Raw genomic sequence first — 18,481 nt, forward strand, 5'->3', positions numbered from 1 at the left:
GGTACAATAAAGAAGAGCACAGCAATGGTGGAACAAGGGTGAAAAAAAAAACCCAGCAGTGACACACAGTATACACTATGCTGAAAATAAATTATACTACATTGGGGAAGTGAGATTGAGAGTAAAAATCTGTGAGAAAATGAGGGATGATGTGACACTGTTCAAAAAGAAATGTACTTATATCTTGATTTATGTAACTGTAGTCCCTCTGTATATCACCTTTACAATAAAAATAAAAAAGTTCCTACATATTAACTGCATGAAGGGTTTCACTTTGATATTTACTACATACATACAATGTACTTTGGCCACATTTACCTCTTTTGTATTGCAGTATTTGGTTGGTTTTTATTATGCTATTCCTTTCTCTCTGTCTATATTTCAGTTTGCCTGTCTCTGTCTCTGTCTCTCTCTTTCTCTCTGTCTCTGTCTCTCTCTTTCTCTCTGTCTCTGTCTCTCTGTCTCTCTGTCTCTCTCTGTCTCTCTCTCTCTCACACACACACACACACACACACACACACAGAGTCACATCTTTAAAAGAGTCCAGATGTTCAGACTGAGTATGAGTAATCCCATGCATAATGATGCATGCTTTAGAAACAGAACTCAGAAAGACTGAAGCCTAAAAATTGGGAGAACTGTAGGTCTAAATAGCCAAGATTCAATGTCATTTGCAAAAATATTTTATTACAGCAGCAGTGGAGGCCCACATAGGAATGTTGAGTAGGATTTATTTCTGGGTTTGTAAAATAAAGATCACTAAATGCTTCAGAAAAAAGATTAGATCCTGAGGAAGACTGAGTTGTTTTTGCCATGGGCAACTATATATTTCAACCACTGATAACATTGAGATTGTATGACAGTTTTTAACATTATTACTATAAAAGACATAATGAATGATTAGTTATCCTAAGGGGTTGATATTATTAAATATTTTGTAATCCTAGTATGTTTACAATGGTAGTTGTCTGGATAAATTCAGTTTTATGACTAACATTCAGATTTTTCTTAATATTCTAAGCCATGATATGCTGAAATGTCATTAAAAAGTTTTGTCTTGCTTTCTTAACTAGTCTCCAATTGGTGAATCGTATCATTATATATCCCAGGACTGCAAATGTTCCATGTCTGTGGTAAGTTATAATTTATCATAGGAACATTAGCTGCATTCGCCTTCAAGTCATTAAATGATGCTTAAGCAATACAATTTAAATTGTTATCATACTATAATCCTGAAATAGGAAATAACATTAAATACACATACATTCTGTTTTGTCATTGGAAGTTTGTAAACCCACATTATCAATAAAATAGGAAAAGATTATAAAAATGCACTATAATAATGGCAATGTAACATTGATATGAATAGCGTTATGAAGAAAAAATTGTGAAAGTTGCTAACATTATAGTCCCAATTATTTGGGAAGAGTTTTATTGTCTGGATTGAATAAACCAGTGAAATTACACAGGTGCCTCAAAGACCATCTCCTGGGTCTTTCATTAATCAAAAGAATGCCCAAGTCTAAATATTGACTGTGATTCATGTTCCACTTCTCTGGAGATCCTCAGGAGACTGGCTCTAAAAAAGGAGAAAAGCCAAATGCACAATATCAGAGCCTTGGAGTAAATATGAATACGCTCAATCTTGAGGATTAAAAGTAAATCCTTGGCCTAAAAATGAAATGGTTACATTAAAAATAAAAAGATCACCATTTATATTTGGCTTTTTCAAATTGGTCATTAATCACTGCTTTAAGTGATACAAACATTTTCAATGTTCAGTCAATATTTTAAATTGTTAATCAAAAATAATTCAATTATTTTTTTAATTGCTGTATGTAATTTACACATATAATTTTATACTAATACCTATGCTATAGCTCTTCAAATAACATGATAAATAAATATTCATTTAAAAGCAAGCATTCTTGGAAAAGGTATATAAATATACTATAAATTGTAAATAAATTCTCAAATCTATATTAATTGAGAACTCATGATATGATGAGTTAAACTGTAGATTTCAGGTGCTGGATAGATATACTTCTAACCAAAATTTAAAATGACTTTGAAAGTTTCTTTTATAATTATATATATATATATATATATATATATATATGTATATATATATTCTTAAAATCTTTACAGTTTCTCCTGCTTATTGAGTCTGGATTTACATTTGTAGAACAAGAAATATAATTTACCATGCACTAGAGATCAAAATATATTAGTTTTACATGATAGTTGTAAAGTTTCTATTGATATTGAGCAAATTACTATATGTAGATGGATACTTTTTTATTAAAAAGTACATGAAAATGATATATTTAAAAAGAGATGATGAATTTACATTTATTTAGGATATTAGACTATCCTGAGAAAATATATCTGGAGAGTGCTCTTGAACTTTAAGCAAACATTCTACAGCTTAAATAAAGAAAAGAAAAAAAAGAAAGACAATTACATTTATACTAGTGTAAAACAAAATTATAAACTTTTCCATGTGCAAATCTTTATGAATGTACTTTCTTTTGTAAATTACAGAACAGTTACTAGCTGAATAAAAATCCAGCAATATGAGTTCTTCCCTATATGTATAAAAAAGCATGGGCACTGTGCTAGAAAGGAAAAGGAGACGAAGCAAATTGTTTACATTTAACAACAGCCCAGGGTTTCAGAATCATTCCTGCGGGGGGAAACAAACAAACAAACAAACAAACAAAAAACCACCTAGTTTTGACTCTTTACCTTTCCATACCTTATACCAAGATGTGACCATAAGATCCCTGCTCACTCGCCTATGATCGTTACTGTGACTTTGCCCAGGGTTGTTGTTTATTCCTCAGATCTCCTACCCTTAATTGTTAATCTCATAGTTTCTTCAAACCAACAATTCCCTTTGTCTGTAAATACATAAAGGAGAGGAATGTCTTTGTAAGACTCCATCCCAGCCCCCCAGGGGACCACCCAGAGACAGAAGAAAGTTTATAAGAAGGTTCATTAGTGGGGCCATCTCTCCCCACGGGAAAGGAGGCAATATGGCATCTGTCCCTATCCAGGTGGTGGCTTGCAACTCTGTGGCTAATGGTGGGAGGTATCTGCATGAGCAGCTAGGTCTGGGAGGAGAGTAGAAGTAGCCAGCTATTCTGGTGGGAGCTCAGGGAAGGGAGGAGTTCAGATTTGGGTATACCTGCCCCAGGGAATGTAGTGGGGAGAGGGCTGAAGACCCATGAGGGGGAGAATGCTATAGTTCTTCAGTTCTGGCTCAGTTCTCAATGTATTAATAGAATATTTCCTGCCCATCCCAAGTGATGATTAACTGGTGGACAATTCACACAAAGAATGGGAAAAGAGATTTATTTCTAAGCTATCAGATAATACAATTTAGATCTCTCAGGGTAAAATGGTCTGTTTCAAGTTCCACTCTATTAGCTATTATTTATTCTGCTTATTCAGCTCCATCGTAATTCACTACTCCAAATCTCTCTTGTGCCTCAAGTACCACTCTCAAAAAATAATGGACTTTTTGTTAGAAATTTACATCATTCAGTGGGTTTTATAAGGCAAGTTGATTTATAAAATGGAATTATAGTATGTTGATAATATGTATATTGTATATTTTATATTTATTTTATAACACACTATTACAGAGTGTTGCTCTTGTTTCATTATTGCCAATCAACTGAGGGATGTTTTGCTCATTTGGGGATGGATAATAATGGCCAAGTAATGTCAACTGAATCAAGCTTTCTTCAGATTGCTACCTGAGAACAAGGGAAACAGGTTTACCTGTTCCCATAGTTACTTCTGGAGGCAATGTGAGATACATTTCTATTTCCTTAATGTTGCGCACACACAGACACATTGAGTGGTTTTCACATGTAGCCTACAGTTTCTGTGTCTATTCTATCTTCATCTTCTCTTGGCACTAAGATTTATATACATCATTGTGATCTGCTTTGTTTGTAATGGGTTTCACTACACTTTGCTCAGAAAATTTGGTGAGGTGTACTTCCCACCTCTTGGAAAGGTCTTGTACCCATCAGAAACAGGCATTCTTCCCCTTAACCCTTACAGGGTTAAGGAAAAGACATGTTAATTCTCCAGAACCTGGTCATTGCTCGGAACCATCATTTGAAACTATCATTTGGTGAATGGAAATCTTGTAGGAAAGCAGAGCCTCATTACTCTGTCTCATTATGGCCTTATACTGGTTAAAGTACTTAACATAATTTAACCTTTACATTGCTATGATTACATTTTGTGTGACAAGCAATTCTTTCTTCCCAAAGTATAATATGTTCATGTGCACTGTGATTATTTATATGGGGCTCAAAATGTTAGTTGTTTTCTAAATGTCCCTGAGCATATTGAGCGATTTAGATTACTTCCCAGGAAATATAGTTTAGAGAGTCTACCTAATGGTCTCTGTCCTGACTACATGTTAGATGTTTTGGATAGTTATAGAAATAGAATCCTGAGAAACCAACCTTACATAATCAACTTAAGAAAATAAGAAAACAAATCATTTACATCCCTTGCCCTGATTCTATTTATCACCAGCAGATATTTCAAAGTACAATTGTTACAATTTATATAGTGTTACAATTTATATAGTGTTCCAACAGCTTAAAGCAATAGAGATTTGTAAAATAGAAATCTTCAGTGTTAATGGACCAATATATTGGGAAGTATAGCCTCATACTGTTATTGATAGAAGATTTTGCATCTTCTCCATCAAGCAGCCTCTACTGCAGATAAGGATATCTCATGTCCCTTTATTGTTGCTGGCTGGAGTGGGATGGGAATTTCAGGGTTACACTAGGGCTGCACTGCTAGAAGAAGAGAGAGTAGCTCATTACCTTTATTTTATTTATTTATTTATTTTTATTTTTATTTTATTTTTTTGTCTGTCAGGGGACTTCAATGCTGTCCCTGAGCTCTTCAGCTCAAAATGAGTGCTTTACCACTTGGTCACATGGCCACTTCTGGTTTTAGGGTTGCTCATTGGAGATAAGTGTCTCATAGATGTTCCTACCTGGGCTGGCTATGAATCGTGATCCTCAGATCTCAGCCTTCTGAGTAGCTAGGCTTACAGGAGTGAGCCACTGGTTCCCAGCTTCACTATAATTTTTATTTGCCTTCATATTAAAATATAGTATCGCTTTGTTACCACCAGGGTCTAATGAATGTTCTGACACCTGTAGTCACACTACCTCAAAATTGTCAGGTGAAAGTGAAGCCAAGTTGTCTCCATTAACAACACAGTGAGAAGTATGATTATCATCTAGAAGTGATGCAAATATCAAGTTCACAATCAGGTGTTCAGGATTGTCCTACAAGAAGAAATGACATAGGTAGGGCAAGGCCATAAATTTTGTTCTTATGATATTTGGTATAATTATTTTGTCGGCCTGCCTATCTCTTACTTCTCCCTTTACTTATAGAATATAAGCTGATGTTTTGTTTGCTTATTTTATTTTCTATATCTCTGTTGTTTTCAGTTGATTATTTTTTTAGGTCCAAGTCTGAGATCTATTAATCAAAACTTCCACACAAACCAAACAGACAAAAAAAAATCTAGAAGGTACACTACTACAGACATTCTGTCACCTTGCTGGCATCATTCACTTTCTTTACATGTTGCTTTATGTAATGTGCATGAATTTTTGGTTTGTTTGACAGAAAAAAATGAAGATAATGTCTACTCAATCTTCTCAGAATCAAAGTACAAAACCTAGAAATTTACAGCAATTTACCATTATTTTTAATTATAAAGCCATTGACCATTGGCACACATAGTATATATTAGAAACTAATGTTCTAAAACAAGATTACACTATTTTATATTGAATATTTAGCCCAATATATGACCAGATTTTCATAGTTTTACGTATCACATACTGCTTTATATGAAATATTAATAGAAAACAACCTCACATAGACATGTACTTGGAAAGATAGGATATACTTTAAAAGTCAGAGTAGAGAGTTATATTCCTAAGCAATTAGCTAACTCAAGAAGGAGTGAAGTTAAGTGATTATTTACTATAAGAAATTTGATGTTTATAACTATTTTTACTGTGTAAGATTCTTAAACTTAAATTCTGTTCTAATGTACCACCTCAGCTGTGAAATATTACCCAACTCAGTTATTCATACATTCCAGAAAGTAGAATATTCCATTATATACTACCAAACATATTCATTAATGTTGCTAATAATTGGGTAGTCATAAAAATCACACTTATGATTGAATATTTTAAAATTCTAATATTTTAACTACTGGATTATTTTAAAATTATAAAAAAATAAAGTACTAGCAACATTTTAATCATATGATTTATTTCATCCTCTATTCTATTTATTTTGTGACCATGTCTCTTAAATATAAAAATTGCAGTAACCAAAATCTGTATGTCTTTCCAGGTAAAACTGATTCATGAAAAAGTGGATAGCCAGTAGCAATTTAAACAATTAGATGGTGATTTTTCTTGAGAAATCCATTATATTTTAGTATGAATAAGTACTCTGTATGTGCATTTCTTTAGTTGAACAATAAGTCCATGGAATTCAATAAAAATAGTTATTTTCTTAGTGAGTCAACATATTTAATAGGCTGAATTGACCTTTTGCTACATTTTTAAGGTGGCAAAGAAATCAAAGAATCATAGATATCTTTGATTTACATCAAAACACCCTTTGTACCCTTGCTCTGATACTATTAATGCCACCCTCAATGCATTCTGTAAACAACACTTTGACAACAACACTTGATAGTTTGGTTTCTCTGAAAAGTTTTTTGTTTTGGTGATTGTAGAACTTGAACTCTGGGCCTGGGCTCTGTCCCTCAGCTCTTCAGCTCAAGGGAAGCACTCTACATTTGAGCCACAGCACCACTTTCGGTTTTCTGGTTGTTTTTATTGGAGATAAGAGTCTCATGGACTTTCCTGCCCCCACTGGCTTTGAACCACGATCCTCAGATCTCAGCTCCTGAGTAGCTAGGATTACAGGCGTGAGCCACCGGTGGCCAGCTCTGAAAAGGTTTTAATGACTTATGTGATGTAAAAATCACAGTTTGAGAAACAATGACTCAAACACTTACCATCTCTCATCAGAAAATGTGATATATATATATATATGTACACACACACACATATATATACATATATATATATACATATATATATACATATATGTAATGGAATTTTATGCCTCCATCAGAAACAATGACACTGCCCCATTTGTTAAGAAATGGAAAGGCTTGGGAAAATATCATATTAAGTAAAGTAAGCCAGACCCAAAGAAACATAATCTCATGATTTCCCATATTTACAATAACCAGAATACATCTAGAATAATCATACCAGACAATCAGAAAAGGTCCAAAGCTATGTACATATGACCATATAAGATGATGCTAAGCAAAATGAACCTCAAGATAGGGACACAAGAGGTTTTATTTGCTGTTGTTTTTAATGTACTTATAATGTGCTGTGTGATATTTTTGTTTCCTTTGTATGTTCTTCCCTCAGGGTATAACCCCTGTTTTCACAATATTTGATTCCAGTGCCCTGCATCTTGTATATACATTTTTTTCTAATTTGAGGAGGGGAATGGAAATAACAAAATGCTGAAAGAAGAATACAGGTTGATCCATTGTAACAATGAGATGTACAAGACACTAAGTTGAAAACAAACTTTACAACTTGGGGGCTGGGAAGGTGGGGAGAGAAGGAATGGTAGGGGAGAAATAAAGGAGTGGGTAACAATGCTCAATAAAAAATGTATTCATTACCTTACTCTTGTAAGGTACAAGTATCTTTACAGTATCTTTAAAATAAAATATAAAAAAATCAAAAAGCCAATTATAAATTATGAATTTGAACACAAAGCCTGTACATGTAAGTGCCAGAATGGGATTAGAAAGTTTTCACAAAGAAACAGTTGAGAAAACAACTGAACCAGAATTAGAATTGGACTAAAGAAAAAAAAACCAAAATAAGAATCATGAGACATTTAATTTGAGAAAGTCTTTGACATGCCTCTTGAACACTGACTGTAACAAAATATCCAGTATATTCTGTGATCTGACTGGAAACTATGAATAAACCAGGTCAGATTCACACAAATATACTGAAGATATACTAAGGATTTTAATCAAAAGAAACAAGATCCCCTATTAGCATATTATAGTTTAATTTACTATTGGGCACAAGAAGAAAATAACTCCACTAACTAACATTATGAAACTGAACAAATAATTGAATAAGAAAAGACTTTTATCACCCAGCAGCATCAGAATACACGTTTTTTTTAGCAGTACATGGAACATTTTCTAAAATAGACCACATTTTAGGCCACAAAGCAAACTTGTCTAAATTCGAAAACATTGAAGTTATACCTTGCATTCTCTCTGACCACAAGGGAATAAAATTAGAACTTAACACCAAAAGCCACCAAAGAAAGTCCAGTAACACATGGAGGCTGAACAACACACTGCTGAATCACGAGTGGGTCATGGAAGAGATTAGAAAGGAAATTCAAATGTTCATACTATTCAACAAAAAGAGCACACAAATTACCAGCTCCTCTGGGACACAGCAAAGGCAGTACTCAGAGGCAAGTTTATAGCTCTGAGCTCCTACATCAACAAATTGGAGAGATCTGAAACCAACAATTTAATGACACATCTAAACCTCCTTGAAAAAGAGAAGCAAGATAAACCCCAATCCAGTAAAAGGAAAAAAAAAATAAAATTAAATCAGAATTAAATGAATTAGAATCCAAAAAAAACTATAGAAAGAATCAACAAAACAAAGAGTTGGTTCTTCGAAAAAATTAACAAAATTGACAGACCCTTAGCAAATCTTATCAGAAAAAGAAGAGAACACACCCAAATAAATAAACTCAGAGATGAGAATGGAAACATCACCATGGAAACAAGCAAGATTCAGAACATTATAAGGGAATACTTCTCAAAACTTTATGCTAATAAGCTTGAGAACATGACAGAAATGGACCTTTTTCTAGCAAATATTGACATGCCAAAACTAAACCAAGATAAGTTAAACCATCTTAACAGGCCCATATCAAGCATTGAAATGGAAACAGCAATAAGAGACCTCCCATCTAAGAAAAGTCCAGGACCAGATGGTTTTACAGCGGAATTTTACAAGGCCTTCAAAACAGAGCTCACACCAATACTCATCCAACTCTTCAATGAAATTGAAAGAGAAAGTTCACTACTGAACACATTCTATGAAGCCATCATAACCCTCATCCCAAAACCAGGCAGGGACTCATCAAAGAAAGAGAACTATAGACCCATTTCTTGATGAACATTGATGCAAAACTTCTCAACAAAATTTTGGCCAATCGACTTCAACAATTCATCCAAAAAATCATTCACCACGATCAAACAAGATTCATTTCAGGGATTCAAAGCTGGATCAATATACGCAAATCAATTAATATTATTCATCACATCAACAGGAGCAAGAGTAAGAACCACATGGTTATCTCAATAGATGCAGAAAAAGCATTCGACAAGATCCAACACCCCTTTATGATGAAGGTTTTGGAAAAATTAGAAAAATTAGTAATTCATGGAACATTCCTCAATACAATAAAGGCTGTATATGACAAAGCTACAGCCAGCATTATACTTAATGGTGAAAAACTAAAGTCATTTCCTCTTAAGTCAGGAACAAGACAAGGATGTCCACTCTCTCCACTTCTCTTCAATCTAGTATTAGAATGCCTAGCTACAGCAATAAGACAAGATGCAGACATAAAGAAGATCCAAAAATGGAAAGAAGAAATAAAACTCTCCCTCTTTGCAGACAACATGATCTTGTATTTAAAGAATCCCATAGACTCCACTCCCAAATTACTCAAGCTGATTTAAAACTTTGGCAAAGTAGCAGGGTATAAAATTAACCCCCAAAAATCAATGGCTTTTCTGTATGACAACAATGAGAAAAGTATGGCTGAAATTAGGAAAGCAACTCCATTTGTAATAGCCCCACAAAAAATAAAATACCTAGGAATTAACTTAACCAAAGAAGTGAAGGACCTCTATGATGAAAACTTTAAAATCTTGAAAAAGGAAATTAAAACAGGACTTAGAAAATGGCAAAACCTCCCATGCTCTTGGATTGGAAAGATTAACATCGTGAAAATGGCAATATTTCCCAAGGCTATCTACAAATTCAACCCGATACCTATCAAAATTCCACCCTCATTCTTCAAGGAAATAGAAGAGGCAATCCAAAAATTCATATGGAACAATAAAAGACCCTGAATAGCAAAAACAATCCTCAACGGAAAGAACACTGCTGGAGGAATATCAATACCAAATTTCAAACTCTACTATAAAGCCATAGTAATCAAAACAGCTTGGTATTGGCATAAGAACAGACCTCAGGACCAATGGAATAGAATTGAAAACCCAGAAATGAACCTACAGACCTATAGCCATCTAACCTTCAATAAGGGAGCTAAAACAATAGAATGGAAGAAAGACAGCCTCTTCAGTAAATGGTGCTGGCAAAATTGGTTAACTACTTGTAGAAAACTAAAACTAGATCCTTATATATCACCCTGCACCAGAATCAACTCCAAATGGACCAAAGACCTCAAAGTCAAAGCAGACACTCTGAAAACATTACAGGATGGAATAGGAGAAACCCTAGGTCTCCTTGGCTCAGGCCGAAATTTTCTGAATACAGACCCGGAAACACAACAACTCAAAGAAAGGTTGGACAACTGGGATTGCATGAAGCTGTAGAACTTCTACATGGCAAAGGACATAGCTAGTAAGATCAATAGAAAGCCCATGGATTGGGAGAAGATCTTCACTAGCCATACAACAGACAAGGGTCTCATATCTAAAATATACTTGGAACTCAAAAAATTAAATCCCCCAGCAAGAAATCCTCAAACAAACAACTGTCCAATAAATAAGTGGGCTAAAGACTTGAAGAGAAACTTCTCTGAAGAAGAAAGAAGGATGGCCAATAGACACATGAAGAAATGCTCAACCTCCCTAGCCATAAAAGAAATGCAAATCCAAACAACGTGGAGATACCACCTCACCCCAGTTAGAATGGCTATAATCAAGAACTCTAACAACAACAGATGCTGGAGGGGATGTGGACAGAAGGGAACCTTACTTCATTGTTGGTGGGAATGTAAACTTGTTCAACCACTTTGGAAAGCACTATGGAGGTTCCTGAAAAGACTTCACATAGAGCTCCCCTATGACTCAGCAATCCCAGTTTTGGGCATTTACCCAAATGTTTACAAACAAAACCACACTAAAGCTACCAGCACAACTATGTTTATTGCAGCATTATTTACCATAGCTAAGATATGGAACCAACCCAGATGCCTCTCAGTAGATGAATGGATCAAGAAAATGTGGTATATATATACAATGGAATTCTATGCCTCCATCAGAAAGAATGACATTGCCCCATTTGTTAGGAAATGGAAAAACTTGGAAAAAATTATATTAAGTGAAGTAAGCCAGGCCCAAAGAAACATAGGTCCCATGGTTTCCCTTATTTGCAATATCTAGTATATGTATGAGTCAAACGGAAAAGGTCAGATAATGTGATGTTAGGAAAATGAACCCTTAGATATGTACTCTAATGTTTTTTTTTTCTTCCATGCATTTGTTTCTAAAGCATTTATAAGATTATGTCTTTGTTGCTTTGTATGTCCCTCCCCCACAGTATAAACCCTGCTTTCACTATATTTGATGTCAGTATAACTTGTGGAGGAGATGGGGAAAAACAAGTCGTTTAAGGATACAGGTGGACCTGTTGCAACAATGAGAAGTACAAAATGTCATGTCAAAAACGAGCTTTACAATGTTGGTGTGGGGGGGGGGAGGGGGGGAAGGATTGGGTTGGGGGGAGAGGGGAGGCTGGGAAGGGAGGTGAAGGGTAACAAAGGAGGAGGCTGCAATGCTTGGTAAGAAATGTATGCATTATCCTGCCCATGTAATTGTAACCCCTCTGTGCCTTATGTTCACAAAAAAATTAAATTAAATGAAAAATAAAAAAAGAAAAGACTTTTAAACCTGTTAATCTATTAAATATGAATACAATTTTCCTACATAGTAATACTTATACTTTTCATAGCGTCACTGAGGTATAACTTATATATCAAAAATCTATGGCTATGAATTTATAGAACTCTAGATTTTTTTCCATTGAAGTCATTTGTTTATTTTCCTTCTAATTCCTAAAATTGATTGTCATTATATTTTCTTGAAAATCTTTAAACAGCCAAGCCATATTTGCTCATGACTGTAATCCTAGCTGCTCATAAAGCTGATAACTGAGGGTTACCTTTAAAAGCCAGTCTGGGCAAGAAATTCCAGGAGACTCTTATTTGCGGTTAATCTTCACAATGCCATGAATGGAGGTATGGCTTAAGTGGTTGAGACCTAGCCTTAGGTGACAAAACTCAGCAACTACTCAGGCCCTGAGTTCAAGTCCCAAGACCAGCACAAAGAAATAAAAATCTTTAAATATTGTTAAAATCAATTTGTAAATACAAATATTTAAAAGTTGTCTCTTTTTTATTTGCTAAATGTTATCCCTGAGCCCTGAGCCCTCTCAGGGAAGGCTGTTAGATTGTTTTCTTGTATCTGTTATACTTTGCATTTTCATCATTGAATGGCTAAATTTTGTTGGAAGTAGCACAATGTAAATCTTACAGTATCAAAACTGAATCAAAGTATTTCTACTCTTTGTTTTGGCAACTTGTTAACATCATTTTCCTTTTTCTCATCTCTTGTATTTTAATTTTTATTCCTTTTATTTGTAACTTTCCTGCTTGGCCCTAATCTGCCATTTGTATTACCCATGGTCCTTGTGAGGTCTGACTGCTTATATCTTTCTGTATTTTTAATTCAATTCTTTGAAGAAAAAAGAACCTAAATACTACTCGTATACTCTGTTCTATATAGTAATGATCTGTAAATCAGACCAGGAAGGTGTAGATTGCTTAGATCCATTTTTCTTCCATATGTACATGAATACAAAATAGCAAAGATCTTGGAGCTTTTTGTTGTTGCAATTATTTCCTATGAATTATTCCCAGAATCTTTGTAGTAAAAAGTTCATTAAGGAAAATTGATTATTCCAGCAAAGACTAGATTTTCCCAGTCATTTTCCACAATGGTTACTGTATTTGCAAACAAAAGCATTTGATATGGTCCCTTTTATTTATTTATTTATTTTTTTAACTCCAATGTCAAGGTCAATTAATAAAGTAGTTTTTATGGCTTGGTTTATCATGATGAATTTTCTTTCCTAACAAACCAAATCAAATCTTCAGATGATTACTCTCCTACTCAAAGTTCAGTAACTTTTTTCCAAATTGAATGTCTCAATTCTTTTTTAAAAAATCAGGTTTACCAAGCACTGATAGTCAGTTGTAAACTTTGTCTATTGTTAAAGTTTTATTTTCTGACCTCCTTTTGTTTCCACTTTGTAGAGTTCTTCCCTGTTGTTCATATATTTAAATTAATTTTTACTTTGATTTAGGACTGCCATGACAGTGGAGAATACCTTATCTTATAACAAGCCCTTTAAAGAATTGATTATAATTTACTTATTTACATATTGTCAGCCTAGCAAAATTTGAGCCATTATCATAGTCATGACCTCAGCTAATTTGTCTTCATAGTATCAACATCTGCCATAAGACAGGTGCCAGACAAAAGGCTGCTGACCTGAAAGGTTGCCTGGCTGTTGACCGAAAAAGATGTTTGACATTTACTGGATGCCTAACTCTTCCATTTTTCTAAATTCATGTCTAACAAAGTAGCAAACAACAAACTAAAACCCTCCTCCCACTGAAACTACTGGAATAAAAAGGATACTCTGTAGGAAAATAATGTAGTATTAAAATTAATTTATCTGCTTTATTTGAACCGTTAATATGATCTTTTTATATACTGCATGATTTTTTTTAGATCAACTAATGTACCATGCATTTAAACCATTTTAAAATAAATATAGTCAGGATATTAAACTCTTCTTAGGAAAATAGAAATGAAGATAAATTATACTATTGAAAATGAAATAAAAAATAAAGTGTTTGAAAAAATAAAGGACCAAGCCTAAGGCAAAGTTTGAATATTGTGATAAAAATTTCTCAGGTTTTCAGTTTTTGTCAGTGGACTGACAAAAATAGTTAAAACCTAAGTGTGAAAGGAGGGTCATATATCTGTGGACAATCTGGAAAGTGCTGTGTTTGAGTCCTTTGTGACAGGGTATCCACTCAAGGGTATGAAAACATATAATTCTGTATAGAGCCTACTGACATGGAACAGTTAAAGCTTTCTCTGTGCTGGTAGCCCATCTCAACACTATCATTCTGTTATACTCCAATTTATTTTTTAACACTTTTTATTATTTTTGTCTTTAAGTAGTTTTACAAAGACATTCCCATTCTACAAAACAGTATATAAATAAAAAGTGTCTGACAACATTGTCACCCATTGCTCTTAACCCATACCTTCTCTCACTTTTCTTTTCCTTTTTTTTAAAATTGAGACTAGGTGATTACATAAATTTCACATATTTCACAGTATTGTAGAATAGTGATACTTAGTTAAATTCACAAACACATTTTAACCTTTACAGGACAAATTGTCATTATCATGGTCTATAAAGTTTATGAAATCTTTGAGCTTTGACAATATAATTATTTCTTCCACATCAACTGATGTTCACATTTCTTTCCTTTTGCTTAGTGTAGGCTGTTCCCTCTTTCCCTCTCATTCTTCCCTTCCCATCACTGTCTGTGTTGCTTAGTTCTTTTTCTTCTATGTCCAGTGCAGCTGATGGGCCTCTATTGTATGTTGTATGATTTTCTACTTATTCTGCGTCCTCCTCCTGGCTTCCCTCCATTGAGTGCATATATACCATATTTATGTTCAAGAACATGAGTCATTTAGTAATGATACAACAAAATGAGTGGTTATCCTTTGTTTCTTGAGTCCTGTTTACTTTGTCATATCTTTTTGCATTTTGGCATCAGCATTCACGTATTAGGAAGACCATGTGCTGTCTGTCTCTTTGTTCTTGGCTTACCTTGCTCAAAATAACTCACTCTAGTTCCATCCATTTCCCTGCAAATGTCATTATTTTGTCCTTTCTAATGGTTGCATAATATTCCATTGTATATAGGTACCACAATTTTTGGATCCACTCATCAGTTGTGGGGCATCTGGTTGTTTCCATATCTTGGCTATTATGAACAGTGTTGCAATAAATATGGAGGTGCTTGTGTCCTTGTATGCTGGTTCCTGTTGTTCAGAGTAGATGCCTAGGATTGGTATGGCTGGGTCGTATAGTGGCGGTCTATATTTGGCTTTCTGAGGTACCTTCAGACTGCTTTCCAAAGTGGTTGTATTAGTACACAATCTCACCAGCAATGCACTAGGGTTCTTCTTTCTCCATATCGCCTCCAGCATTTGTTGTTGGCTGAATTTAGGATGTGGGTGCTAAGCCTCAATTTAGAAGTGAAATCAAGATGAGTTTCTGTCCTAAAAAATGAAAATTGCAATAATACATTTCCTAAACTGTATTGGATTTATTCCAATTGCAAATATACATGAAATGTCAACTACTTTTGAATATATTAAGCGCATGTCATTTTTTTGTCTAGAAGTGAAATCTTAAATATTACTTACAGTTACTGAAATTACATAATGAAATATGTGTTAAATTTTTTTTAATGTTGTAAATCTTGCCTGAACTCTGACTTTATTTCAAACCCTGAAGGTCTTATGTTTATGTTATTTCTTTATATCCAATATATTTTTTACTTTTTTGGTGTGGGGGTATTTTTTATAAATACATATATATACATACATATGTTTATGTTCTTTATATATTTATTCATTACCTATGCTTTGATTTTCTTTTCTCGTAATCAAGCCCAATGTTATATACTGCGTTTCTCTTAATTGAATCTAGTGTTATATTAAAACTATGGATTTTACATTTTATATTTCCTTATAATTATTTCTCCTTACCTTAGTTTTTGAAGGGAAGGTAAGTTGTATGATTAAAATGAAGAATAAGCTGATCTTGTTGGCTCATGTTTGTAACCCTAGCTATTCAAATTATCTAAGGATTTCAATTCAAAACCAGCCCAGGCAGAAACTCTTATCACGAATTATCCAGAGAAATAAAGCTAAAAGAAAAGCTTGGCTAAAGTTGTAAAGCACCAATATTGAAGGAGAAAGCTAAAGGTAGTACTCAGGAGTAGAGTTTCATCTCCAGTACCAAGAGAATAGATAGATAGATAGGTAGTTAGGTAGATAGGCAGTTAGATAGATAGATAGATAGATTATAAAATAAAATAATATTTGAAATAATAAAAATAACCCAAGATATTGGAAAAATGAAATGATAGAGAAATTATCTTTGTCTCCTTTCTTTTTTCTCTTTCTTCTCTTCCTCCTTCCCTTCCTTGTAACCAATGTGCTTTACAACTTGAGTCATACCTTCTAGCTCTAAACTTAAGAAAATATATTGTAGAAAATACTAAAAAATGTAAATCTCTGTGAAGGGTGATTCAAATCTGAGAGTTGTGATTTGAAGCCAGCTTGGCAGAAAACCCGATGAGACTCTTATTTCTAATTCTCTCTCCTCCCCCCCCCCTCTCACACACACACATATACATGTCAGAACTAAAGATGTGGCTCAAGTGGTAGAGCACCAGCCTGAGCCACAAAGCTAAAAGACAGTGCCCAGACCCAGCACTGGCACTAAAATAAAATAAAATAATAAATAAGGCCCATACTATAGGAAAAATTGTCCTTCTCCTCCTTGTTCTCCTGATTCTTTTTGTATTTTGTTTTTTGTCAGTCATGAGGCTTGAACTCTGGGCTTGGTCGCTGTCCTTGCATTCTTCAGCTCAAGGTGAGCGCTCTACTGCTGGAGCCACAGCGGCACTTCCATCTCTTGATTCTTTTATGTCCTTTTCCTTTCCTTCCTTGTAAGGCATGCTCTTTACTACTTGAGTCACTCCTCCTAGTCCTAAACTTTAAAACAGAAACAACAACAAAACCCTCTTTTGGAAATACAGTTTAAAAAAAAAAGTAAATTTCTATTAAAACACTTTTGCTAGGAAGCTGTGATTAGAGAATTTTTGTTCAAAGCCAGCCTGCAGAAGAAAATCTGAGACGCTTGCTTTTAACCACCAAAATATCTTGGAGTGGAGCTGGGCTTTAAGTGGTAGTTAATACCCTTGTACAAACAATGCTAAGGGACAGTGCCCAAAACCTAAGTTCAAGTCCTATTACCAGCACACATGCATATATGTGTGCTCGTACACACACATGCACACACACATGCAAAAAGAATTTTTCAGATACCACTAACAGAAGAGCAAAGCCACTCCTCCTTCTAAGAAATAAGTACCAAGTCTTCCCATTTCCTTGTGAAGGGTACAATACCATTGGTTCTGAAGGAAGCATAGACTTACTTTGCGTATATATATATACTACACACTACATTTTCTTGATCCATTCATCTGTTGAAGAATTATCTGGGTTGATTCCATATCTTGGCTCTGATAATATTAAGTAATGTAAGCCAGACCCAAAAAACACAGTTCATGGTTTTCCCTCATTGTTGTAACTAGAAAGTGACTATAAACCTACACTTAAGCACACTTGATGGTAAAAGCCAAATATATATATATATATATATATATATGTATATATATATACATATATATATACATATATATATGTATATATATATACATATATATGTATATATATATATATACATATATATATATGGACATGATAAATTTTATAGGACTCTAGATTGTCACACAGTGAGACTAAATGAGACTGCTGTTAGGAGAGAATTACAAAGTTTCAATAGATATGGGCATATGATCATATAAAATGATGTTTATCATAATTAACTCTAACAAATGAAAACTTTTTTGTTATTTTGCTTTATTTCTCCTTTGTGTCTGTCTCTGTTTCTGTTTTTGTTTTCTGTACCTTTTTATTGTATATAAGTGTATCTGTTTGGGAGAGGGTAAGGGGGACACAGAAACGTGGGACAAAGTGTGAATAAACACAGCAGTGATACTCATAGACACCATGTTGAAAATGAACTGTTCAAATTGTGGAGGAGGAGGTTCAGGAGGGAAAACTGGGCAAAAATAAGGAATAAATTGACAATGTTCAAAAAGAAATGTACTTCTTGACTTATTTAACTGTAACTCCTCAGTACAGCACTTTTAAAATAACAATAAAAAAAGAAAGAAATGTCTGTTGTAATTTTGTTTTGTTTCAGTGCTGAGGATAGAATCTAAGATTTTCCCACTTGCTAGGTAGTGTCTTACTGCCACTTTGCAACTTGCTATGAAATGCCTAACATCCATGCTTCCATTTATTTCCTACATGAGAAAAATTTGTGTA

Source organism: Dipodomys spectabilis, unplaced genomic scaffold (assembly GCF_019054845.1).
Source record: "Dipodomys spectabilis isolate Male_0828 unplaced genomic scaffold, ASM1905484v1 ptg000081l, whole genome shotgun sequence".
Taxonomy (NCBI): domain Eukaryota; kingdom Metazoa; phylum Chordata; class Mammalia; order Rodentia; family Heteromyidae; genus Dipodomys; species Dipodomys spectabilis.